The sequence below is a fragment of the Conger conger genome, chromosome 13 (assembly GCF_963514075.1).
Source record: "Conger conger chromosome 13, fConCon1.1, whole genome shotgun sequence".
NCBI lineage: Eukaryota > Metazoa > Chordata > Actinopteri > Anguilliformes > Congridae > Conger > Conger conger.
In genome coordinates this window covers 47,474,609-47,502,364 of record NC_083772.1, presented here as the reverse complement: position 1 = coordinate 47,502,364, position 27,756 = coordinate 47,474,609, and the positions used below count along the sequence as shown (strand labels likewise).

At 46.1% G+C, this 27,756-nt stretch overlaps 1 pseudogene; it reads left to right on the top strand.

Annotated features, from left to right (window-relative positions):
* LOC133107602 (uncharacterized) overlaps positions 1-27,756 on the top strand; it is a 980,437-nt pseudogene that overhangs the window by 13,624 nt on the left and 939,057 nt on the right.

The window sequence follows — 27,756 nt, the reverse complement described above, 5'->3', positions numbered from 1 at the left end:
CAGAACCACACACACAGTCACACACGTTCTCACACATTTTCACACACTCAAATGCACAAAACATACATCCCCACATACAAACCCAATCACGCGCACACACGTACTAGCACACACCTTCGTATGTATACGCCTTTACACATACTACATTCACACACACACACACACACACACTCCTACACATGCATACTCTCCTACACACACACACAATCCTGACACACATACAAGCACACACACTCCTACACACACAAACACACTCCTGACACACACACACTAACACACCCCACTCCCCCTGAGGGTAGGAACCTGTCTCTTTAAAGATTGTTGGAGAACTGTCTCCCCCCAGCCAATCAATTGCAGCCCCCCCCCACACACACACACACACCCCCCTGCCCCCTTCCCTCCTCCCCGAGCGCAGAGTATAAAGCAGGGCAGAGAGGAGAAGGGGCAGCCCCCCCACTCTGGAGTCATGGCCCTCTGCAGCACATCCTCTCTGCTGGCCCTCCTGCTCTTCAGCCTGGGCCATGGAGCGCCCACCCCTGGCCCCGATTTCACCCCCTCCACCGACGAGGCGAGAGCAGCCGAGGTACCTCCTTTTCTCCTTTCACCTGCACCCCCTTTCACCTGCACCGCCCTTTTACTACACCTCCTTTCACCTGCACCCCCCTTTCACTACACCTCCTTTGACCTGCACCCCCTTTTCACTACACCTCCTTTCACCTGCACCCCCTTTTCACTATACCTCCTTTCACCTCCACCCTCTTTTCACTATACCTCCTTTTACCTCCACCCTCTTTTCTCTATACCTCCTTTCACCTGCACCTCCTTTTCACCTCCACCTGCTTTTCACTACACCTCCTTTCACCTGCACCTCCTTTTCACCTCCACCTGCTTTTCACTACACCTCCTTTCACCTCCACCCCCTTTTCACCTCCTTTTCTGTCCATCTCTCCACCAAACAGCTCAAACACACCACCTCTTATTCACTTATCTTAAATTTATTAAGGCAATTTGGAAGGTTCATTGTGATAATAATTATGATTGTGATTAGTATTAGCACTTCTGTGAATAATAGTGATAAACATGTTCTTGTCAAACTAACCAGAGGTATTTACAGTACACAAAAAATATTTAATATAGGAACCCAATTCCTGGCAAGTCAGAACAGCTGGGATGCCAGAGTCTGGGATGCCAGGAAGTTCTTCCCCATGGACTCCTGGCCCAATGGTGGAATCAGCTCTCACTCACTCCATCGGCCATCTTTTGAGCAGCCTGTTCTTCCATTGCTTGCTGTACCTCTAACTGAACCCCAGCTAGCTGTGCTGCAGTCTGTGGCTGATGTTATAGCACTGTGGCTACTGACTGACTTTATGTGTGATTCTACCTGTTCACCTGAAAAAAAGCCTGACCACACCGTTGATGTATATGTTCATTATGTTGCACATGATTTTAGTATGTTCATATAGCAATATTTCATGAATGCACTAATCAGCTTGCTCAATGCACTGCTAGATGAATGAAAGCATCAGATATAAATGTTGAGAGAACATCACAGAGGAAATCTGATTGGGCTGATGAATGCTAATCTGATTAGATTTATAAATGCTAATCTGATCGGACTGATAAATGCTAATCTGATCGACTGATAAATGGCAATCCATAAATGCTTTGAGAACTCTACTTCAATCAGGGCAACTGTAGTAGTTGTAAAAGTTAGAATCTTTATGAACAATCTTAGGCAATACACAATGTTTTACGGTATGTCTCTGTTCTGGAGGACCTCCCAGCCATCCACACAAGCATGGATAAGACCAGCAGGGGGCAAGCACCAAGCCCCCTAGAGGGGCACACACAGAACAGATCCACAGCACAGCATTGATTATTTGTACAGGTTGACAGGTAGTATATCTTTGGATGTGGGAGGAAACTGGAGTACCCATCAGAAACCCACATAGGGAAAACATGCACACAGAAAGGCTCTGGTTGTGTTCAAACCCAGGACCTTCTTGTTGTGAGGTGACGGTGCTATCCACTCTGCAACTGTGCTGTTCATAAGGGAGAGTCTAATGAACATGAGGGTGGTGGAGGGGTTTTAGACTGGCAGTCTGCAGGGAGCATACATGGTTTACACAAGCAGTCTGCAGGGAGCATACATGGTTTACACAAGCAGTCTGCAGGGAGCATACATGGTTTAAACTAGCAGTCTGCAGGGAGCATACATGGTTTACACTAGCAGTCTGCAGGGAGCATACATGGTTTAAACTAGCAGTCTGCAGGGAGCATACATGGTTTACTCTAGCAGTCTGCAGGGAGCATACATGGTTTACACTGGCAGCCTGCAGCAGCTGCATTCAGGAGGCTAATGAGTAGTTCAAATATTTGATTTTATCTTTGTGCAGGACTACCTGTCCCAGTTCTACAAAGATGTGGGCACCACCAACTCAACAGCGAAGAGAATCAGTTTATCCACCTTTAAGAACGATCTAGAAACCATGCAGTCGTTCTTTGGCCTGGAGGTGACGGGTAAACTGGACAAAAACACACTGGAGATGATGAATCAGTCCAGATGTGGTGTTTCTGACATCTCGAGATATGGACACTTCCACGGGAAACCCAAATGGGAAAAGACCACCATCACCTACAGGTAAAACATTCACAAAGTACGTTCCAGACTTCAGCCTCTGCTTGCATGAACTTTTAAACGAAGCAGCTGAGGCTTATCCAGTTGCTTGTATAAACATTAGTCTTTTTACTCTTAATATAAAAAATTGTTGCAACAAAGGGCCATAACTACTGAGGCATTCAACAAAGCTCTGAAAAGGTGCTCCAATTAGCCAATCACCACATCTTTAACAGAACTAATCAGAGTGATTATGCCTCTGATCTTTGCAAAATATTATATTTGAAATACTTTTTTAAAATATTTGATAATCCTTTTAGACCTAGAATTTCCTTCAGATAACTCATAATTTAAAAAAAGATTTATTTACTGAAATTCAGGCAAGACTCTACTTAAAGTGATTGTAAACTGGCTGGACAATATGAAATAACCATGAATTATGTCAGGATGTATGCACTACACATCCACCAAATATCTATTCAAAGTAATGTAAATAACTATAATAGCACACATTTGAGTCAGACATAAATTCTGTATGTCTGTCTGTGGTCCACCCCTCCTCCCACAATGTACCATCACCAAGTAAATTGTATTGGAGGAGGGAGACTGGGAGAGGGATAAGGTTGGTAACGGAATAGGAGAATGCAAACACAACACAGACCGGTCGGGATTCAAACCCCGGTGATTGTTGTTGTGAAGGGAAGGTGTTACCCACTGTATCACTATACCGAGACGCAGTTATTGGCCATTGGGTGAGGTCCCTCTTGATGTCATGAAGGACCCTGACCCAATAGAGTCTGGTAATACATCGCAAAAAGTAATTCCACCAAATCAATCCCCACATAGGAATAGATGGAAATGTTTAGACTGATATAGTAAGTTGAAATGCATTTGCTTTCCCTAATTTTGTTGATGCTTAATACATACCATAAGAACCCCATGCAATGTAGTCTGAATCCATTCACAGATTTACCTGTACAGTCACTTTAGTATATGATGGCTACATTTTGGTCAGCAGCATGACTTATTAAAAATTCTCCAGAGTGACTCGGTACACACGGGATCTGACCGAGAGTGAAGTGGACAGCACCCTGGCTAAGGCCTTCAAGCTGTACAGCGACATCACTCCACTCAACTTTGAGCAGATCACCAGTGGGACAGCGGACATCATGATACTCTTCAAAGGTGGCGGTGAGTATGGAAAGGCAGCCTGTAGCCTTGTGGCTAAGGCAAAGGTGCTGGACTGGGACCTGGAAGCCTGTAGCCTTGTGGCTAAGGCAAACGTGCTGGACTGGGATCTGGAAGTCTGTAGCCTCGTGGCTAAGGCAAAGGTGCTGGACTGGGACCTGGAAGGCTGGTGGTTCAAGCAGTTTGCCCCCACAGGGAGGGATTGATCCCTGCTTAGTCTAATCAACTGTAAGCTGCTTTGGATAAAAAGCATCAGCTAAATAATTCACACCAGTAATCTGATTCACACAAGGTCATGGTGTCTAGTTCTCCAGAGGCATAGAGTGTACTGTAAATCATTTTAACAAAATGAAGCCATACAAATGTACATTATGTTTCTTGGATTTCCTACCATGAATTAGTACCTTACTGAAAATACTGTAGACCACAACAGATCATCTATAATGAAGTTGTGCTGGTAAAACTATATCATCTATAATGTTATACAGTGTTGTTTACAGTGTACAAAAGTTCACTAATGAAGGAAAATGTGCCTTAAAAAAAAAACCTTAAAATATGTAGAAAAAAAATATGTAGAAAAAAAAAAAGTGTAGAAGTGAATTCTTAACATTCTGTATACTCCCCTTGTCCTAAGGGTCAGAAATTACCCGCCTTAAATGAACCCATAAAATAAAGCAGCTTAATTGAATATTAAACACCAAATCGATTTTGCATGAAGAAACAACCTGTCACTCATCACAAGCTTTGTCATCAAATTTTAAGTTGAAAAAAGATCATTTAAGGGGTTTTCTCTGATGTTAAACATTTTTCACCCTTAAGACAACACAAGGGTTAAGTTCTCGGTAACCGTGAAGACCAGCAGAACCTGAGGATCTCCAAAGCCACTGCATTATCCCCCCTGCAATAGGCCAAGTGCATAAAGTGTCCAAGTGCATAAAGTCTATCCTGCATTTTTCCAAATCAGATCATGGGGACTTCTATCCTTTCGATGGACGCAATGGTGTCCTTGCCCATGCAAACTCACCGGGACGGAACCAGGGAGGGGACACGCACTTTGACGATGACGAGCCCTGGTCTCTCAGCCGAAGGGGTAAGCAGGGGTGAACTCTGAGAGCAGCACTGCTGGTGGTGCGGGGTCATAGCTGGGTATGAGCTGGTCAATCAGCATGGCCAAGCTAGTAATAAAGCTGGTCTAGCTGGGTATGAGCTGGTTAACCAGCTAGTGCTGGTAGTTGTCTGAGCTGGTAGCTGTTTGAACTTGTCAATCCATGTCAAGCTGGGAGCTGGTCTGAACTGACCAACCAACTACCAACTATTTCAAAATATTTTAAATATAATATACGTTTTTTTCAGCAGGGTGATCTAACAAAGTCCCAATGCTTCCAGGTGTGAACCTTCTCCTGGTGGCTGCCCATGAGTTTGGCCACGCCCTCGGGTTGGATCACTCCAGGGACCGGAAAGCGCTCATGTTCCCCACCTATCAGTACACAGACACCGACGGGTACCAGCTCCCTGAAGATGACAGGAATGGCGCCCAGGCTTTGTATGGTAAAGATACTCCATTACACATCATACATGGAGACTTTTGTAGCCTGTAAAATCCAAACAGAGAACTTAAAGTCAGGTCTCAGAACCACACAGTATAGCCCAATCCTTTGAGCTAAACACATTTTAGTAGCATTTTCTAAAACAGACATAAACTGTTCCTGCCTCTTGTACTCTTGCATGATTCAATGGGCCTCATTTATCAGTATTTTCGGAAATATGTGTGCAAGTTTATGTGTGATTGGAACCTGACAAACAATTAATTCATTCATCAAACATGCATAGACAATTCATGCTAAAGAATTTGCATAAATTTACCCCCCTAAAATACCACATAAGGAGCTTGGAATTTCGGCTGTTTAAAGAGATAGCCAAGAAACGACAAAATTAAAAGAAGAAGCAGGGATTGAAGTTTTTATTTTAGTCCACAGTGTAAGCAGTGGATTGTCAGAGCTGGGCAAGACTCATGCACTTAGCAACAGGTAAAAAGAAAATAGTTTAACAATAAACGGGAGTCAATGTACCCATGGTACTTTCCTTCCATCAGCGAAGCCTGGAAGGCAGCAGCTTCAGCTCCTCCAACGACAGATTATGTGTACATATTACTTCGCTGGCAGCTTTTCCTTAATGTATTTTTATGAAATCTAGCCTATCTGTATTCATGTTACTGAGCTTGCTGGTTGGCTAACCCTGTCATGATTAGTTTACTATTTCAACAAGCTGCTGCCATCCAGGCTTCACTGAGGCGTCCAAGCCTCAAACAAAGTGGTGGTGTGGCCATGCCCCAAATATTCTAATAAAGCAGTAAATGTAATATAAAGAGAGGTCAGCCATAGTAACAGAGCCTAATGCTGCGTTCATGTCATGTCAGAATAACTTAAATGACCACCTTTCGACTGGGAAAAACGGCTCACGTCATTTACATTTACATTTTTGTCATTTGGCAGACGCTTTTAATCCAAAGCGACTTACAAGTGCATAGGTTCTACCACAAGTCAAAGCATCACATCCATAACGAAGAAAATACACATGGAATGCTGTTCTAAACATATTGTCGTCATCATAATTTTCAGAAAGGGGGGGCGGGGGAAATCAGGAGGTAGGACTACAGTTTGAAAAGGTCATCCTCTGAGTTGTAATTCCACGTGGGAAACATGGGTGCATACTGACGGCACCGATACCCCCGACCTGTCGGTAAAACCTACGTAATGTAAGTCACATGAATGACCATTAGCAAGTTTTGCAACCGTTCAAGTGAAAAAAATCATGATATCATTTTATACCTATATTTGCACTGTTGCATGCACTGTTTATGATTCATTGTAGGGCTACAAATAGCGAGAGCTACTGTCAATTAGCTGACAAACTGCAACTGATGGACTACATGTTTAACCAGTGTCAATAATTTAGGCTAGATCTCGGATCACAAAAATCTTCATTTATGATTTCCCCGTTTGGGACCCAATCACATGTGAACAGCTGAGACCGTTTCATCACTGAAACCCATTGTGTGAAAATGTATCAATGCTTCTGAGTGTTTATTTAATATTTAATATTGCGTAAACATTTTCTCCTCTTTCTGAATTTGTAATAATCAGTGCCTCTTCAGTTAGCACTGAGCCCCCTTTAGCCACACACCAGGAGCACTGCAGTGTGTGCTCCCGTGTGGCTGGGAGCCTGGGGGGCCTTGGCCTGCTTTTCGTAAGAGCTAATGCACGGTTACACTGACCCCCCCCAACCCCCTTTCTTTGCTTCGATTAAGGATCACGCACACCAACAGACAAACCTGACCCGACGCCTGAACCTGAACCTGAACCCACACCGGACCCAGAACCCGAAGAACCTACACCAGATCCCAAACCAGATCCCAAACCAGATCCCAGACCCAATCCGAAAGATGAGCAATGCAGCCGTGACCTGGTTTTTGATGCTGCAACAAGCATTAGACGCGAGCTTTATTTCTTCAAAAATGGGTGAGTAAGGTACAAAAGCCTAGTGGCTAAGGTACAGGACTGGGACAGCCTGTAGCCTAGTGGCTAAGGTACATAACTGGGGCAGCCTGTAGCCTAGTGGCTAAGGTACACGACTGGGGCAACCTGTATCCTAGTGGCTAAGGTACATGACTGGGACAGCCTGTAGCCTAGTGGCTAAGGTACATGACTGGGGCAGCCTGTAGCCTAGTGGCTAAGGTACATGACTAGGGCAGCCTGTAGCCTAGTGGCTAATGTACATGACTGGAGCAGCCTGTAGTCCAGTGGCTAAGGTACATGACTGGGGCAGCCTGTAGCCCAGTGGCTAATGTACATGACTGGGGCAGCCTGTAGCCTAGTGGCTAAGGTACATGACTGGGGCAGCCTGTAGCCTAGTGGCTAAGGTACATGACTGGGGCAGCCTGTAGCCCAGTGGATAAGGTACATGACTGGGGCAGCCTGTAGCCTAGTGGCTAAGGTACATGACTGGGGCAACCTGTAGCCTAGTGGCTAAGGTACATGACTGGGGCAGCCTGTAGCCCAGTGGCTAAGGTACATGACTGGGGCAGCCTGTAGCCCAGTGGCTAAGGTACATGACTGGGGCAGCCTGTAGCCTAGTGGCTAAGGTACATGACTGGGGCAGCCTGTAGCCTAGTGGCTACGGTACATGACTGGGGCAGCCTGTAGCCTAGTGACTACGGTACATGACTGGGGCAGCCTGTAGCCTAGTGGCTAAGGTACATGACTGGAGCAGCCTGTAGCCTAGTGGCTACGGTACATGACTGGGGCAGCCTGTAGCCTAGTGACTACGGTACATGACTGGGGCAGCCTGTAGCCTAGTGGCTAAGGTACATGACTGGAGCAGCCTGTAGCCTAGTGGCTAAGGTACATGACTGGGGCAGCCTGTAGCCCAGTGGCTAAGGTACATGACTGGGGCAGCCTGTAGCCCAGTGGCTAAGGTACATGACTGGGGCAGCCTGTAGCCTAGTGGCTAAGGTACATGACTGGGGCAGCCTGTAGCCTAGTGGCTACGGTACATGACTGGGGCAGCCTGTAGCCTAGTGACTACGGTACATGACTGGGGCAGCCTGTAGCCTAGTGGCTAAGGTACATGACTGGGGCAGCCTGTAGCCTAGTGGCTACGGTACATGACTGGGGCAGCCTGTAGCCTAGTGACTAAGGTACATGACTGGGGCAGCCTGTAGCCTAGTGGCTAAGGTACATGACTGGGGCAGCCTGTAGCCTAGTGACTACGGTACATGACTGGGGCAGCCTGTAGCCTAGTGGCTAAGGTACATGACTGGAGCAGCCTGTAGCCTAGTGGCTAAGGTACATGACTGGGGCAGCCTGTAGCCCAGTGGCTAAGGTACATGACTGGAGCAGCCTGTAGCCTAGTGGCTAAGGTACATGACTGGAGCAGCCTGTAGCCTAGTGGCTAAGGTACATGACTGGGGCAGCCTGTAGCCTAGTGGCTAAGGTACATGACTGGAGCAGCCTGTAGCCTAGTGGCTAAGGTACATGACTGGGGCAGTCTGTAGCCTAGTGGCTAAGGTACATGACTGGAGCAGCCTGTAGCCTAGTGGCTAAGGTACATGACTGGGGCAGTCTGTAGCCTAGTGGCTAAGGTACATGACTGGAGCAGCCTGTAGCCTAGTGGCTAAGGTACATGACTGGGGCAGCCTGTAGCCTAGTGGTTAAGGTACATGACTGGGGCAGCCTGTAGCCTAGTGGCTAAGGTACATGACTGGGGCAGCCTGTAGCCCAGTGGCTAAGGTACATGACTGGGGCAGCCTGTAGCCTAGTGGCTAAGGTACATGACTGGGGCAGCCTGTAGCCTAGTGGCTAAGGTACATGACTGGAGCAGCCTGTAGCCCAGTGGCTAAGGTACATGACTGGGGCAGCCTGTAGCCCAGTGGCTAAGGTACATGACTGGAGCAGCCTGTAGCCTGGTGGCTAAGGTACATGACTGGAGCAGCCTGTAGCCTAGTGGCTAAGGTGGGGCCTGGAAGGTTGGTGATTCCAGCCGCAGTAGAGCCATGATAAAAATCGTGCAGCTGTTCGGCCCTTAACCCCACATTGCTCTCTGGGTGCCACACTGTGGCTCCCCACTGCTCCTAAGTAACTAGGAAGACACTAGGAAGACACGACCCTGCAGAGTTCTATAAAGTATGTCTTCTCCTTCAGTTGTGTCCCAAAATGTATTTCTGTTTTAAATATCTTAAATTCACAATGTTGACTTGCAGATACTTCTGGAAGAAAGGACGCTTCTTCTCTGGAGTAAGGCTAAAGGAAGTCAAAAAAACCTGGCCTCAGATCGACTACGTAGATGCTGCTTACGAAATGAGAGCTAAGGACATTTCCTTTCTTTTCCAAGGTACAGCACATCAAATTCATGTGTGAGAAAGTAGAAACATCTGTACAAATCTATTTCAAATATGTAGCTATTTATAGTGTCTGGGAGGTAACAATCAAGCAAACTCAAACATACTGTACTATGCCCACTAAAAACAACTAAATATACTCTTGATTCACTTCTGCTCATACCCTCGGTCAGTATTCTCTGAATCTCAAATGTTCTACTGTTTGCAGGTGATCAATACTGGGGAGTAAAGGGTTACAGGACGCAGGCTGGCTACCCCAAACCCATCTCCACATTTGGATTCCCCTCCTCAGTGAAGAAGATCGATTCCGCTGTCCATGTGTCAATGACCAGAAGGACCCTCTTCTTTGTGAACAGCCAGTATTATAGGTCAGCACCGTGCCGTCCCACACCACGCACATAGCTTGCTTTTTTTTTAATATAAAGTAATGTAGTTGTTAACTAGCTACTACTGAGAAGTTACATTTGTACAGCTCTGTTAATGCATTTGTACATCATTAATTCATGTTAACAACTACATTAGTTATTGCCAATTCATATTGGAATGAAAAAGTCAGTTAATTATTTGTTAACTAATTTCAAGTTCATCCTACGGTTTGCTATAAATAGCATGTAACAAATGCATTAGTTGTAGGAAATGCATTAACTAATGAAAGGTTAATTTCATGCTTAATTAATGTATTTGCCAATCATTAATTCATTCATGCATTTTTAAACAGTAGTGGACTTTGCTCCCTTAGAAGTCTTTTCACTTTTATCCATATAACCAGAACCCTGAACAGAAAACAGCACTGACAGTAAAAACCGTTTGCACTTCATGATTTGGCTCCTAAATTGAATGAAAAAAGTGTGGATATAAAGTTGTTCAAATGTACATATACATTAGTGTTTCCTGTCATAAGTTAGTGCCTTACAGAAAAAAAAACTGTACTATTATGAAGTGGAAGTGGTGAGGGATGACATTTCTTTCTATGATGAAATTATGCAAAACCCCTTAAATCTTTAGTCTCATCTTGACAAAAGAGAAAAATGGTACATTAATTTTTCATGTGTATGTTGAATGTGGTCATGCATGTTCATGCACCCCTGATGTCTGTTACAGTTATGATGAAACCACAGGACAGATGGACCCAGGATATCCTCGGTATATCTTTTTTGACTTCCCTGGAATTGGATTAAAGGTCGATGCTGCCTTTGAGAACTATGGTAATACCGCATACAGTATGTTACAGAAACTTAAAACAGAGGTCACCTTATCTCAAATACATTGACAGGAGGACATTTTCATGGATGAAATATATTTATTTTAGTTATCAATTCTTTCAACCTCAGTATTCTCATCTCTCTCTCTCTCTCTCTCTCTCTCTCTCTCTCACTGAAGAGTCAGTATAATAATTGTGTATTTGCTTATCTGTAATTCTGGCTGATATATATCCGCTTTTTCTCCCTACAGGCTACATTTATTTCTCTGATGGTGCCCGGCAGACCGAGTACAACTACTACACAAAAAGAGTCATGCGTGTTCTTCTAAACTACGGCTGGCTGGACTGCTACTAAACCACATTCCCCATCAATGTTTTACAATCGTGTGAAATGCGTACCTTTGATCAGTTTTTCCGTATGAATAAACAAACAAGCTGAAGCCATTACGCAGTATCTGAAAATGTCACGTGTCTGAAGGCAGAAGTAAACAGACACACACACAAAGGATCACACAGCGAAAGAAATAAATAGTGTTATGACATAAATGTTATGACTTTTTTCTTGATGTTCCAAAACGCGTTTCCATGACAGGTAAATTCATTGTTCTGGGCAAGACCACTCATTCTGTGTTTAATTCAGAAATACACATGCTTTTTCTAATTTCATGACTGTACATTTTTAGTACATTTGAATGAGACTTCAAAATTCTACATTTCAATGATGAATTGTCCATAGACTTAACATGGCGAAACACTATGATAACCATGAATGAGGATCATTTAAAGTTCTAGCCTATTATTAAATGGACATGAGAATCACAAAACCATTATGTTCAACAGCAGTATCGCCAGTAGGCTAGTAGCAGCAGCCAGTCTGACAGACTGTATAAAGTGGGAAGCAAGCACTCAATTTCTGAAAATGGAGTACAGTAAATAATCAGAATCGAGGGCAGCCAAAAAGATACCAGCTGGGTCGGCGTACATAAACGGAAAACTTACAGCACTCCAGGATGGAGTTTTCTGAGCTGCACTCCTTCGTCAGGACTTTAGCTAACTAGCTATATTGGCTAGCCATTAATAAAGCTAAACTAAGGGGTGACCATTTTCTTGACCTGCACTGTATGAAATTAAACACAAACAAATTAAATATCCTGCTAATTTTGCTAGCCAGCCTAGTGAGATAACAGTGCAACGTTAGCCAACTGGCTAGTCGGCTTATAACCTATTTGTCAAGAATAATACATGCAGCTAACTAACCTAACTTAATACGCTAAGTTAGCTCCTCTGGTTTACCATCCAGGAGTGTGACTCTCCTCTGATTTTTCATCCCAGAAGTAAGACACTGCTCTGCTTTATAATTCTGGAAGTCTGAAATGCTAGGGCAGGGTTGCTGGCATTGTGGCCAGCGGGGGCATGTTAGAAAGAATTGCCCCATGATGGAGGCTAGACTCTCAATGGAGAGAATATAGTGCAAGCTTCATGAACCCTACACGTCAATAGCCAATAGTCAATATTCATTCATTCATTCATTCATTCATTCATTCATTCATTCATTATCCTAACCCGCTTATCCTGAACAGGGTTGCAGGCTGGAGCCTATCCCAGCATACATTGGGCGAAAGGCAGGAATACACCCTGGACAGGTCGCCAGGCCATCACAGGGCACACACACCATTCACTCACACACTCATACCTACGGGCAATTTAGACTCTCCAATCAGCCTAACCTGCATGTCTTTGGACTATGGGAGGAAACTGGAATACCTGGAAGAAACCCACGCGAACACGGGGAGAACATGCAAATTCCACACAGAGAGGACCGACCGACGGGGATTCAAATTCCAGGACCTCGTTGCTGTGAGGCGGCAGTGCTACCCACTGCACCATCCGTGCCGCCCAATAGTCAATATGCTTCCATTAATTATAAGATTGTTGAGTTTAAGAATAAACTTTGATTTGAGTTTTTTAGCCTTCAGGCATAATAATTTAAAATATCTTAAGTTAAGTTTTAGGAGCTCTAGATGTATGGTTCATGGTTTGCATTGACATACAATGAGAATTCTTTATGCTGAGCAAGAACTTTGTCACACTCAGAGGCAGTGTACCATCCCATGGAGAACCTGTAAGAGTTTCTCAAATATTGCCCTCTCAGCTTCTGTTGCCATGGTCATGGGGTCAATGGAGCTCACGAGCTGCACTGCCGGGTACATCAGAGGACTTCTCTCCATCATTTTCTTGCAGGTCACAATAAATGGCAGGCATTTATATAGCACCATTATCGAAAGCGCTGTACAACTGATGCTTCTCCGTTCACCCATTCATACACACACTCACACACCAACGGCGATTGGCTGCCATGCAAGGCCCCGACCAGCTCGTCAGGAGCATTTGGGGGTTAGGGGTCTTGCTCAGGGACACTTCGACACAGCCCGGGCGGGGGATCGAACCGGCAACCCTCTGACTGCCAGACAACTGCTCTTACTGCCTGAGCCATGTCACCCCCACAGTAAGGTAGGTGACACATTTTTTCTTGAACACCCGTATATTCACTGGATTTTCCTGGAGCTTTTCAGCTTGCTTTTGTGGCAAATCCTATGTCCAGCTGTTTACATTTACGTTTACATTTTAGTCATTTGGCAGATGCTTTTAATCCAAAGCGATTTACAAGTGCATAGGTTCTTCCAAAGCATCACATCCATAACTAGTAAAATACACATGAAGGGCTGTTATAAACAAAAATACAGTCATTGTAAGTGCAAATGATTATTTATTTTTTTGGGGGGGTTGGACAAGAGGAATATCAGAAGGGGGGGGGGGGGGGGCTAAGGTATAGTTTGAAAAGGTGTGTTTTTAGTCTGTGTTGAAATAGGGGGAGGGATTCTGCTGTCCTGACAGTCATAGGCAAGTCATTCCACCACTGAGGAACCAGAACGGAAAACAGGCGTGAACGTGCAGCTCGACCACCAGGTGCACGTAGTGAGGGAACAATAAGACAACCAGAGCTGGCAGACCGGAGTAGTCTAGCTGGGGAGTAGGGAGTGATTAAGGATTCCTTTTCCTTAGGTACCTCTTGACAACATACTCTGTTTTGCTCACCTTCTGCTGGTTTTTACATTTTGTCGGATTCCTTATTATTCACTCCCTGGGCAATAGCTTTCTGCCGGCGGGTTTGCTGCTTCTGAACGGTGAACTGACTACAGCTACCAAGCAGGTTCAGCTTCTCAGGACCTGGTCCTCGCAGTCTACACTGTCTGCTCCCTTTGGTCAGAAACTTGGTTCCTTTCTTAAGGAGAAAAACTGAGTTAGGAATCTGCCGACTACGCAAAGCTCTGTCGTGGAAATATCCTCTTATTCCTATTTCAGCAGAGGGTGAACACAACAAGAGTATTTTAAGACTTTATTCGTACTTGCAAGCCAAGAAAGAATGGGGTTATGTGCTTTCCCCAAAATGCAAGAGGGGTGGTCCCTCTTTATACCTGTCGCTTCGCTTAACACATGACACACATAACACAATTTTAAGCTGTCTAAGCATTTACCAGTCTTACATGTCCAAATTACAATATCAGGATTTCTTGAAGATGTTTACTACCAAAAGTGTGTCACATTGATTGCTGATCAGGGGGTTGGGTTGGTGTGGACACATTAAATACACAGAAGCCAGGGCTTGATGTCATACCTTATCTTTTCTGCTTTGTAAGGTGTATCGTTTCTTGTAAACATGTTATTCCCCACTTCAATATCTCTTCCTCAGTCAACATTACCTTTTGCTCAATGTATTTTAAAGCCCAAACCCAGCCTCCCCTTATGAACTGTCACATGCTGCAGTCTGAATGTTTCAGCTCAGCAGTTTCTCACACTTAATGTATTAAACACAGTTTATACATACTTTATAGACTGCATAACAGATTTACAAAACATACAAAAATCAGGATTAGAAAATGTCCCTCTACAAGTTCCCTCTCTTCCCTCTCCTGTGTCTTTTGAGGATGTCACCCTCATCACATGCATTATTCTTCTCACTGCTTAATGTGGGGCGGCCTGTTGGTGGTTCGGTCCCCAGTGTAGCCACAATTAGATCCACACAGCCGTTGGGCCCTTGAGCAAGGCCCTTAACCCTGCATTGCTCCGGGGGAGGATTGTCTAGTCAACTGTACGACGCTCTGGATAAGAGCCAGATGCCAATAATGTAATGTAATGTAATGTAATTGTCCAGCAACTTTGACATGGCCTTGCCTTCGTACATGACTGTTGAGTGCTGAGGTATCCATATTACCAACACCAAAAGACTTGTAATATTCCCGATTTCTGTTTATTAGTTATTTTGTATTTTTGTAAATTTATTATTTTTCATATTCATGTCTGGTTTTCTGTTTACATTTGTTATTCATCGCACTTGTCTTCCCTTGTGATGTCTGTGTCTTTATGTAGTTCTGAGTCCGAGTCACTTCCCTGTCTGTGTGAATCACTATTCAGGTGTTTGGAATTTCCAGGGCACAGAATTACTATCCAGACCAAATCTTCAATGCTCAATATCACAAACATGCTACCATGCTACTGTTACATTTAATCTTGCACCTCCAAATCACGATGGTGATTCAAACATTCGTGATTTTGTAAGGTACATTGCTCATCATGAGCTTGTTGCTACAGGCCTGGAAACACTCTTTTCAAAACACTGCTGTAGGTTTAGATTTGTCACCAAGTGAAGAGATGTTCCTGCTCCTTAAATGGCTTTGTAAAGAGTCAGCAGAACATTTAGAACAGATTTGAGATGTACATATTAATCATCCAGTCATTCATGTCTACTGTATATGTATTTATCTGTATCCCCTACCCCATGGTTTGCATATGTTCTGTCTCCTGAATAGTATATGTTCTATGTTCTGTCTATTTGCCATCCCATCTATGTGGCTATACTATGAACAGATGAATGTATGGCTAATGTACTCTTTCAAGTTCATTAGTTAGAACATCACCAGCAAAGAGTACTAAAATTCAAGCTGATATATGTTTATTACGGGAAATACACCTCTCAGAAAGTGAACACAACATTTCAATCAGAATTGAGACGGGTGCGTGGGGGTTGGACCCAAAATGCACGACTCAGAAGTCCCAGGAGCGTAGTCAACACAAGCAAAGTCCATACACGAAGATCCAGCCAAACAAATACAAAACAAACAAAAAGCACGGTGCCGAGGGAAGAGGCAATCTCGTAGTCGGTAGGCATGCAGGGAGGTCCGGTAGCAGGAGAGCGGTCAGCGGGGCAGATGAACAGGCGGACGGCAGGCAGAGGCGTAGTCGTGGGCGAAGCGGGAGTCGAAACCATGAAACAATCAGCGGGGCAAAAGTACAAAAACGGTAGGCGGGGACGTAGTCAAAAAACAAACGATGGTCACAAAACAGAAATCAATAATCAATAGTCGGTAACGGGCTTGGATCGTAACGTGTAATCAAAACAGTAAATGCTCAAGAGTTGCGTGGAAAACAGAGGCAGACAATTTCGCAGTGAACAGTTGCGCGACTGGGCTATAAATGCAGGTGTAGACAGGTGTAGACAATTAGTTATAGCGTAGCAAGGAAATGGAAAACAGGTGCGATGGATGACAAGTTTAACAAGGAGATTAGTAATCGTTAGTAATAAACCTATCCTGCCCTAGCATTAGTAAATTAGTAAATGACATGCACGAGAAACGTAAGGTAACATGAACACATGATTAGTTTGTTAGTCTCTACCCAATCCTGATCTAGCGTTAGTAGTTTTAGTAAATAGACAAATGGAAACACTTAGGGGAGTGAATGACAGAACGAGAGAGAGAGAGAGAGAAAAGGCGGAACGCAAGGTTTGCGGAAAAACATGTAAAAGTGTATGCATAACAACGACCAGTTAACGTAACAATAAACATGCATCAAAACATAACACAAAGCGAAACTAAGACGATAATCACTCAACATAACCAGGTAATAAAATCGTACGAAAACATAACTAGACATGACAAGAAAATAAATCGTAACGAAACATAACTAAACAACATGACGAACCTAGACAACATAATACATGATAAGACACTACGTGACTAAGACAACATAAATAAACATAAATCAACATAAAACATGGCGAGACAGACCTGAAACGTGACAAGAATGTTGAATCTGAGAGGTGTCTCAATTATCATTAACAAAAAAGTACCACTAATTCACAAAAATACCATAGCTGACCCTGAATGGTGCTATATCATTATTAACTGCATGAATAAGTAGGTGTATTAAAGTAAAAATGTTCCTAATTAAGTGATCGGTGAGTGTATATCCAACACCAAAATTAATCCAATCACCATTTCTGACCACCAATTCACCAATTAGCTTCAATCTCAACATTAACCACATCACCCAAAAAACAAACCATAAAGGAAATAAGAGACCAAATTTCAATTTAATTTCAGGTGTATTCCTGCCTTTTGTATGCTGGGATAGGCTCCAGCCCCCCTGCGACCCTGTTCAGGATAAGCGGGTTAAGATAATGGATAGATGGAATATTCAACAAAATTTACTACAAAGACAACAATAAATCTGAAAAATATTTAGCAAACCAACTCAGAACATAATAAGGAGAAATCGATCATAACAACAGTAAAGGAAGATAATATATAATAAACACACAACTTGTTACAAATACATAGTTATTATGGTGGTGATGGTTATAATAAATGATATGGTAAATATGCTGAAATATATTTGGTAAAAGTAAATAAGGCAATGTAGTTCATGGTGTATTCAGAGTTTATTTACAAGCATTCGCAGTAAGCATACTTGTGTTATGCTTTGTTTCCAGTTTTGCCCTGTCCCACTTATTCTAGTGCCATCACGTAGCAACTAAGATATTTTCTGTCAGGTTTGGGGGACAGAGGAACCAAGCACAGACTAAGGGGTAAAAGGAAAATAGCAGGTTTAATGACACAGGGCAGATCCAAAACACAATCCAGAAACAGGCAATTGTCAAAATCTTGGCAGACGGGTACATATAGGGCATGCAGAAGAGTGGTCAGATGACAGGCAGAATTCAAAAACAGGAAGGCAGTCCACACAGACGAAGGCACAAAAAACAGAATCCAAAAACACAAAGTCGAAAGCCAGGCAGAGATCAAACCAGGAATATCCCAAAACAGAACAGACCAGACAGAATACAGGGGTGAAGGCACGGGGTACAGGAGGCTAGAACCGGGGACAGGAGAATACAGGGACAGACTCAGGATACAGGGTATGACGAACTAGCGTTGAGCAAATGAAACAGACTGGTATATATGCCACAGATAAGAAGAAATCAGGTGTGTGAACTGGGGAACAGAGAAGGAACAGGAGAAATTAAAGACAAGAGACAGGAAGGAAGTAGATATAAGTAGTGGGAGGCGGAGACAACAAATGGAGCTCCAATTGACTGATATCAGCTACTTCAAAGGGCTTTCCTCATTTGTTTCCACTTCCAACATACTATTCATGCTTCTCCACTTACTACCACCTGTCTCCACTAACAACCTCATTTACATACAGTACTGTGCAGAAGTCTTAGGCACCCTAGACTTTATCATATATACAGTGCATCCGGAAAGTATTCACAGCGCTTCACTTTTCCCACATTTTGTTATGTTACAGCCTTATTCCAAAATGGAATACATTTTTTCCCCTCAAAATTCTACACACAACACCCCATAATGACAACATGAAGGAAGTTTTTTATTTTTTTAAATGGAATAAATTCATGTTTTTCTTCAAATTTCTACACACAACACCCCATAATGACAACATAAAAGAACTTTTTTGAAATTTTTACAAAATTTATTCAAAATAAAAAACTAAGAAATCACATGTACATAAGTATTCACAGCCTTTGCTCAATACTTTGTTGATGCACCTTTGGCAGCAATTACAGCCTCAAGTCTTTTTGATGCCACAAGCTTGGCACACCTATCTTTGGGCAGTTTTGCCCATTCCTCTTTGCAGCACCTCTCAAGCTCCATCAGGTTGGATGGGGAGCATCGGTGCACAGCCATTTTCAGATCTCTCCAGAGATGTTCAATTGGATTCAAGTCTGGGCTCTGGCTGGGCCACTCAATGACATTCACAGAGTTGTCCTGAAGCCACTTTTTTGATATCTTGGCTGTGTGCTCATTGTCCTGCTGAAAGATGAACCGTCACCCCAGTCTGAGGTCAAGAGCGCTCTGGAGCAGGTTTTCATCCAGGATGTCTCTGTACATTGCTGCATTCATCTTTCCCTCAATCCTGACTAGTCTCCCAGCATGATGCTGCCACCACCATGCTTCTCTGTAGGGATGGTATTGGCCAGGTGATGAGCGGTGCCTGGTTTCCTCCAAACATGACGCCTGGCTTTCACGCCAAAGAGTTCAATCTTTGTCTCATCAGACCAGAGAATTTTGTTTCTCATGGTCTGAGAGTCCTTCAGGTGCCTTTTGGCAAACTCCAGGCGGGCAGCCATGTGCCTTTTACTAAGGAGTGGCTTCCGTCTGGCCACTCTACCATACAGGCCTGATTGGTGGATTTCTGCAGAGATGGTTGTCCTTCTGGAAGGTTCTCCTCTCTCCACAGAGGAATGCTGGAGCTCTCACAGAGTGACCATCGGGTTCTTGGTCACCTCCCTGACTAAGGCCCTTCTCCCCCAATTGCTCAGTTTAGACGGGCAGCCAACTCTAGGAAGAGTCCTGGTGGTTCCAAACTTCTTCCATTTACGGATGATGGAGGCCACTGTGCTCATTGGGACCTTCAATGCAGCAGAAATGTCTCTGTACCCTTCCCCAGATTTGTGCCTCGAGACAATCCTGTCTTGGAGGTCTACAGACAATTCCTTTGACTTCATGCTTGGTTTGTGCTCCGACATGCACTGTCAACTGTGGGACCTTATATAGACAGGTGTGTGCCTTTCCAAATCATGTCCAATCAACTGAATTTACAACAGGTGGACTCCAATTAAGCTGTAGAAACATCTCAAGGTTGATCAGTGGAAACACGATGCACCTGAGCTCAATTTCGAGCTTCAGGGCAAAGGCTGTGAATACTTATGTATTTGCAAAAAATTTTTAAAAAAAAAGTTCTTTTATGTTGTCATTATGGGGTGTTGTGTGTAGAAATTTGAAGAAAAACATGAATTTATTCCATTTTGGAATAAGGCTGTAACATAACAATGTGGGAAAAGTGAAGCGCTGTGAATGCTTTCCGGATGCACTGTATATATATATATATATATATATATATATATATATATACATACGTTTTGTTTTTTGTTAGTATAAAATAACAGATTTGATATTTTTTCCTTAAAAATATGATCAAGGCTGTCGAGATCAGAAGCAAGGTCCTTGTGTATGATGCAGTACTCTACTGTAGTTGTGTATGATGCAGTACTATACTGTACTTGTGTATGATGCAGTACTCTACTGGAGTTGTGTATGATGTAGTACACTACTGTACTTGTGTATGATGTAGTACTTTGCTTAATTGTCATTACATTATTGTATGAATTGTATTTTACATTATAGGTTCTCCATGTGACTGGGGTGAGCTGTACAAGCGTGACGGGCTGCACCTGAACCGGAGGGGAACCTTTGCACTGGGTCAGCGTATGCTTAGGGTAGCGCATGATTATTTAAACTAGGGACTTGGGGGGCAGGGAGGATAGAGAGGGTAATGGGAGGATAGAGAGGGTTATGGGCAGGGAGGATAGAGAGGGTAATGAGCAGGGAGGATAGAGAGGGTAATGAGCAGGGAGGATAGAGAGGGTAATGGGAGGATAGAGAGGGTAATGAGCAGAGAGGATAGAGAGGGTAATGGGCAGGGAGGATAGAGAGGGTAATGGGCAGGGAGGATAGAGAGGGTAATGGGCAGAGAGGATAGAGAGGGTAATGGGCACGGAGGATAGAGAGGGTAATGAGCTGGGAGGATAGAGAGGGTAATGGGTAGGGAGGATAGAGAGGGTAATGGGCAGGGAGGATAGAGAGGGTAATGGGCAGGGAGGATAGAGAGGGTGATGACCAGGGAGGATAGAGAGGGTAATGACCAGGGAGGACAGAGAGGGTAATGGGAGGATAGAGAGGATAATGGGCAGGGAGGATAGAGAGAGTAATGACCAGGGAGGATAGAGAGGGTAATGGGCAGGGAGGATAGAGAGGGTAATGGGCAGGGAGGATAGAGAGGGTAATGGGCAGGGAGGATAGAGAAGGTAATGGGTAGGGAGGATAGAGAGGGTAATGGGAGGGAGGATAGAGAGGGTAATGGGCAGGGAGGATAGAGAGGGTAATGAGCAGGGAGGATAGAGAGGGTAATGGGCAGGGAGGATAGAGAGGGTAATGGGCAGGGAGGATAGAGAGAGTAATGAGCAGGGAGGATAGAGAGGGTAATGGGTAGGGAGGATAGAGAGGGTAATGGGCAGGGAGGATAGAGAGGGTAATGACCAGGGAGGATAGAGAGAGTAATGGGAGGATAGAGAGGGTAATGGGCAGGGAGGATAGAGAGAGTAATGACCAGGGACGATAGATAGGGTAATGGGCAGGGAGGATAGAGAGGGTAATGGGCAGGGAGGATAGAGAGAGTAATGAGCAGGGAGGATAGAGAGGGTAATGGGTAGGGAGGATAGAGAGGGTAATGGGCAGGGAAAATAGAGAGGGTAATGGGCAGGGAGGATAGAGAGAGTAATGAGCAGGGAGGATAGAGAGGGTAATGGGCAGGGAGGATAGAGAGGGTAATGAGCAGGGAGGATAGAGAGGGTAATGAGCAGGGAGGATAGAGAGGGTAATGACCAGGGAGGATAGAGAGGGTAATGGGAGGATAGAGAGGGTAACGGGCAGGGAGGATAGAGAGGGTAATGGGCAGGGAGGATAGAGAGGGTAATGGGCAGGGAGGATAGAGAGGGTAATGGGAGGATAGAGAGAGTAATGAGCAGGGAGAATAGAGAGGGTAATGGGCAGGGAGGATAGAGAGGGTAATGAGCAGGGAGGATAGAGAGGGTAATGAGCAGGGAGGATAGAGAGGGTAATGACCAGGGAGGATAGAGAGGGTAATGGGAGGATAGAGAGGGTAACGGGCAGGGAGGATAGAGAGGGTAATGGGCAGAGAGGATAGAGAGGGTAATGGGCAGGGAGGATAGAGAGAGTAATGAGCAGGGAGGATAGAGAGGGTAAATGGTAGGGAGGATAGAGAGGGTAATGGGCAGGGAGGATAGAGAGGGTAATGAGCAGGGAGGATAGAGAGGGTAATGAGCAGGGAGGATAGAGAGGGCAATGGGAGGATAGAGAGAGGGTAACGGGCAGGGAGGATAGAGAGGGTAATGACCAGGGAGGATAGAGAGGGTAATGACCAGGGAGGACAGAGAGGGTAATGGGAGGATAGAGAGGGTAACGGGCAGGGAGGATAGAGAGGGTAATGGGCAGGGAGGATAGAGAGGGTAATGGGCAGGGAGGATAGAGAGGGTAATGGGAGGATAGAGAGAGTAATGAGCAGGGAGAATAGAGAGGGTAATGGGCAGGGAGGATAGAGAGGGTAATGAGCAGGGAGGATAGAGAGGGTAATGAGCAGGGAGGATAGAGAGGGTAATGACCAGGGAGGATAGAGAGGGTAATGGGAGGATAGAGAGGGTAACGGGCAGGGAGGATAGAGAGGGTAATGGGCAGAGAGGATAGAGAGGGTAATGGGCAGGGAGGATAGAGAGAGTAATGAGCAGGGAGGATAGAGAGGGTAAATGGTAGGGAGGACAGAGAGGGTAATGGGCAGGGAGGATAGAGAGGGTAATGAGCAGGGAGGATAGAGAGGGTAATGAGCAGGGAGGATAGAGAGGGTAATGGGAGGATAGAGAGAGGGTAACGGGCAGGGAGGATAGAGAGGGTAATGACCAGGGAGGATAGAGAGGGTAATGACCAGGGAGGACAGAGAGGGTAATGGGAGGATAGAGAGGATAATGGGCAGGGAGGATAGAGAGAGTAATGACCAGGGAGGATAGAGAGGGTAATGGGCAGGGAGGATAGAGAGGGTAATGGGCAGGGAGGATAGAGAGGGTAATGGGCAGGGAGGATAGAGAGGGTAATGAGCAGGGAGGATAGAGAGGGTAATGGGTAGGGAGGATAGAGAGGGTAATGGGAGGGAGGATAGAGAGGGTAATGGGCAGGGAGGATAGAGAGGGTAATGAGCAGGGAGGATAGAGAGGGTAATGGGCAGGGAGGATAGAGAGGGTAATGGGCAGGGAGGATAGAGAGAGTAATGAGCAGGGAGGATAGAGAGGGTAATGGGTAGGGAGGATAGAGAGGGTAATGGGCAGGGAGGATAAAGAGGGTAATGACCAGGGAGGATAGAGAGGGTAATGGGAGGATAGAGAGGGTAATGGGCAGGGAGGATAGAGAGAGTAATGACCAGGGACGATAGATAGGGTAATGGGCAGGGAGGATAGAGAGGGTAATGGGCAGGGAGGATAGAGAGAGTAATGAGCAGGGAGGATAGAGAGGGTAATGGGTAGGGAGGATAGAGAGGGTAATGGGCAGGGAGGATAGAGAGGGTAATGGGCAGGGAGGATAGAGAGAGTAATGAGCAGGGAGGATAGAGAGGGTAATGGGCAGGGAGGATAGAGAGGGTAATGAGCAGGGAGGATAGAGAGGGTAATGAGCAGGGAGGATAGAGAGGGTAATGACCAGGGAGGATAGAGAGGGTAATGGGAGGATAGAGAGGGTAACGGGCAGGGAGGATAGAGAGGGTAATGGGCAGGGAGGATAGAGAGGGTAATGGGAGGATAGAGAGAGTAATGAGCAGGGAGGATAGAGAGGGTAATGGGCAGGGAGGATAGAGAGGGTAATGAGCAGGGAGGATAGACAGGGTAATGAGCAGGGAGGATAGAGAGGGTAATGACCAGGGAGGATAGAGAGGGTAATGGGAGGATAGAGAGGGTAACGGGCAGGGAGGATAGAGAGGGTAATGGGCAGAGAGGATAGAGAGGGTAATGGGCAGGGAGGATAGAGAGGGTAATGGGCAGGGAGGATAGAGAGAGTAATGAGCAGGGAGGATAGAGAGGGTAAAGGGTAGGGAGGATAGAGAGGGTAATGGGCAGGGAGGATAGAGAGGGTAATGAGCAGGGAGGATAGAGAGGGTAATGAGCAGGGAGGATAGAGAGGGTAATGGGAGGATAGAGAGAGGGTAACGGGCAGGGAGGATAGAGAGGGTAATGGGCAGGGAGGATAGAGAGGGTAATGAGCAGGGAGGATAGAGAGGGTAATGAGCAGGGAGGATAGAGAGGGTAATGAGCAGGGAGGATAGAGAGGGTAATGAGCAGGGAGGATAGAGAGGGTAATGGGCAGGGAGGATAGAGAGGGTAATGGGCAGAGAGGATAGAGAGGGTAATGGGCACGGAGGATAGAGAGGGTAATGAGCTGGGAGGATAGAGAGGGTAATGGGTAGGGAGGATAGAGAGGGTAATGGGCAGGGATGATAGAGAGGGTAATGGGCAGGGAGGATAGAGAGGGTAATGGGCAGGGAGGATAGAGAGGGTAATGACCAGGGAGGATAGAGAGGGTAATGGGCAGGGAGGATAGAGTGGGTAATGAGCAGGGAGGATAGAGAGGGTAATGAGCAGGGAGGATAGAGAGAGTAATGGGCAGGGAGGATAGAGAGGGTAATGGGCAGGGAGGATAGAGAGGGTAATGGGCAGGGAGGATAGAGAGGGTAATGAGCTGGGAGGATAGAGAGGGTAATGCGTAGGGAGGATAGAGAGGGTAATGGGCAGGGAGGATAGAGAGGGTAATGACCGGGGAGGATAGAGAGGGTAATGACCAGGGAGGATAGAGAGGGTAATGGGAGGATAGAGAGGGTAATGGGCAGGGAGGATAGAGAGAGTAATGAGCAGGGAGGATAGAGAGGGTAATGGGCAGGGAGGATAGAGAGGGTAATGAGCAGGGAGGATAGAGAGGGTAATGAGCAGGGAGGATAGAGAGGGTAATGACCAGGGAGGATAGAGAGGGTAATGGGAGGATAGAGAGGGTAACGGGCAGGGAGGATAGAGAGGGTAATGGGCAGGGAGGATAGAGAGGGTAATGGGCAGGGAGGATAGAGAGGGTAATGGGAGGATAGAGAGAGTAATGAGCAGGGAGGATAGAGAGGGTAATGGGTAGGGAGGATAGAGAGGGTAATGAGCAGGGAGGATAGAGAGAGTAATGAGCAGGGAGGATAGAGAGGGTAATGGGTAGGGAGGATAGAGAGGGTAATGGGCAGGGAGGATAAAGAGGGTAATGACCAGGGAGGATAGAGAGGGTAATGGGAGGATAGAGAGGGTAATGGGCAGGGAGGATAGAGAGAGTAATGACCAGGGACGATAGATAGGGTAATGGGCAGGGAGGATAGAGAGGGTAATGGGCAGGGAGGATAGAGAGAGTAATGAGCAGGGAGGATAGAGAGGGTAATGGGTAGGGAGGATAGAGAGGGTAATGGGCAGGGAGGATAGAGAGGGTAATGGGCAGGGAGGATAGAGAGAGTAATGAGCAGGGAGGATAGAGAGGGTAATGGGCAGGGAGGATAGAGAGGGTAATGAGCAGGGAGGATAGAGAGGGTAATGAGCAGGGAGGATAGAGAGGGTAATGACCAGGGAGGATAGAGAGGGTAATGGGAGGATAGAGAGGGTAACGGGCAGGGAGGATAGAGAGGGTAATGGGCAGGGAGGATAGAGAGGGTAATGGGAGGATAGAGAGAGTAATGAGCAGGGAGGATAGAGAGGGTAATGGGCAGGGAGGATAGAGAGGGTAATGAGCAGGGAGGATAGACAGGGTAATGAGCAGGGAGGATAGAGAGGGTAATGACCAGGGAGGATAGAGAGGGTAATGGGAGGATAGAGAGGGTAACGGGCAGGGAGGATAGAGAGGGTAATGGGCAGAGAGGATAGAGAGGGTAATGGGCAGGGAGGATAGAGAGGGTAATGGGCAGGGAGGATAGAGAGAGTAATGAGCAGGGAGGATAGAGAGGGTAAAGGGTAGGGAGGATAGAGAGGGTAATGGGCAGGGAGGATAGAGAGGGTAATGAGCAGGGAGGATAGAGAGGGTAATGAGCAGGGAGGATAGAGAGGGTAATGGGAGGATAGAGAGAGGGTAACGGGCAGGGAGGATAGAGAGGGTAATGGGCAGGGAGGATAGAGAGGGTAATGAGCAGGGAGGATAGAGAGGGTAATGAGCAGGGAGGATAGAGAGGGTAATGAGCAGGGAGGATAGAGAGGGTAATGAGCAGGGAGGATAGAGAGGGTAATGGGCAGGGAGGATAGAGAGGGTAATGGGCAGGGAGGATAGAGAGGGTAATGGGCAGAGAGGATAGAGAGGGTAATGGGCACGGAGGATAGAGAGGGTAATGAGCTGGGAGGATAGAGAGGGTAATGGGTAGGGAGGATAGAGAGGGTAATGGGCAGGGATGATAGAGAGGGTAATGGGCAGAGAGGATAGAGAGGGTAATGAGCAGGGAGGATAGAGAGAGTAATGGGCAGGGAGGATAGAGAGGGTAATGGGCAGGGAGGATAGAGAGGGTAATGGGCAGGGAGGATAGAGAGGGTAATGAGCTGGGAGGATAGAGAGGGTAATGCGTAGGGAGGATAGAGAGGGTAATGGGCAGGGAGGATAGAGAGGGTAATGACCGGGGAGGATAGAGAGGGTAATGACCAGGGAGGATAGAGAGGGTAATGGGAGGATAGAGAGGGTAATGGGCAGGGAGGATAGAGAGAGTAATGAGCAGGGAGGATAGAGAGGGTAATGGGCAGGGAGGATAGAGAGGGTAATGAGCAGGGAGGATAGAGAGGGTAATGAGCAGGGAGGATAGAGAGGGTAATGACCAGGGAGGATAGAGAGGGTAATGGGAGGATAGAGAGGGTAACGGGCAGGGAGGATAGAGAGGGTAATGGGCAGGGAGGATAGAGAGGGTAATGGGCAGGGAGGATAGAGAGGGTAATGGGAGGATAGAGAGAGTAATGAGCAGGGAGGATAGAGAGGGTAATGGGTAGGGAGGATAGAGAGGGTAATGAGCAGGGAGGATAGAGAGGGTAATGAGCAGGGAGGATAGAGAGGGTAATGGGAGGATAGAGAGAGGGTAACGGGCAGGGAGGATAGAGAGGGTAATGAGCAGGGAGGATAGAGAGGGTAATGAGCAGGGAGGATAGAGAGGGTAATGGGCAGGGAGGATAGAGAGGGTAATGGGCAGGGAGGATAGAGAGGGTAATGGGCAGAGAGGATAGAGAGGGTAATGGGCACGGAGGATAGAGAGGGTAATGAGCTGGGAGGATAGAGAGGGTAATGGGTAGGGAGGATAGAGAGGGTAATGGGCAGGGATGATAGAGAGGGTAATGGGCAGAGAGGATAGAGAGGGTAATGAGCAGGGAGGATAGAGAGAGTAATGGGCAGGGAGGATAGAGAGGGTAATGGGCAGGGAGGATAGAGAGGGTAATGGGCAGGGAGGATAGAGAGGGTAATGAGCTGGGAGGATAGAGAGGGTAATGCGTAGGGAGGATAGAGAGGGTAATGGGCAGGGAGGATAGAGAGGGTAATGACCGGGGAGGATAGAGAGGGTAATGACCAGGGAGGATAGAGAGGGTAATGGGAGGATAGAGAGGGTAATGGGCAGGGAGGATAGAGAGAGTAATGAGCAGGGAGGATAGAGAGGGTAATGGGCAGGGAGGATAGAGAGGGTAATGAGCAGGGAGGATAGAGAGGGTAATGAGCAGGGAGGATAGAGAGGGTAATGACCAGGGAGGATAGAGAGGGTAATGGGAGGATAGAGAGGGTAACGGGCAGGGAGGATAGAGAGGGTAATGGGCAGGGAGGATAGAGAGGGTAATGGGCAGGGAGG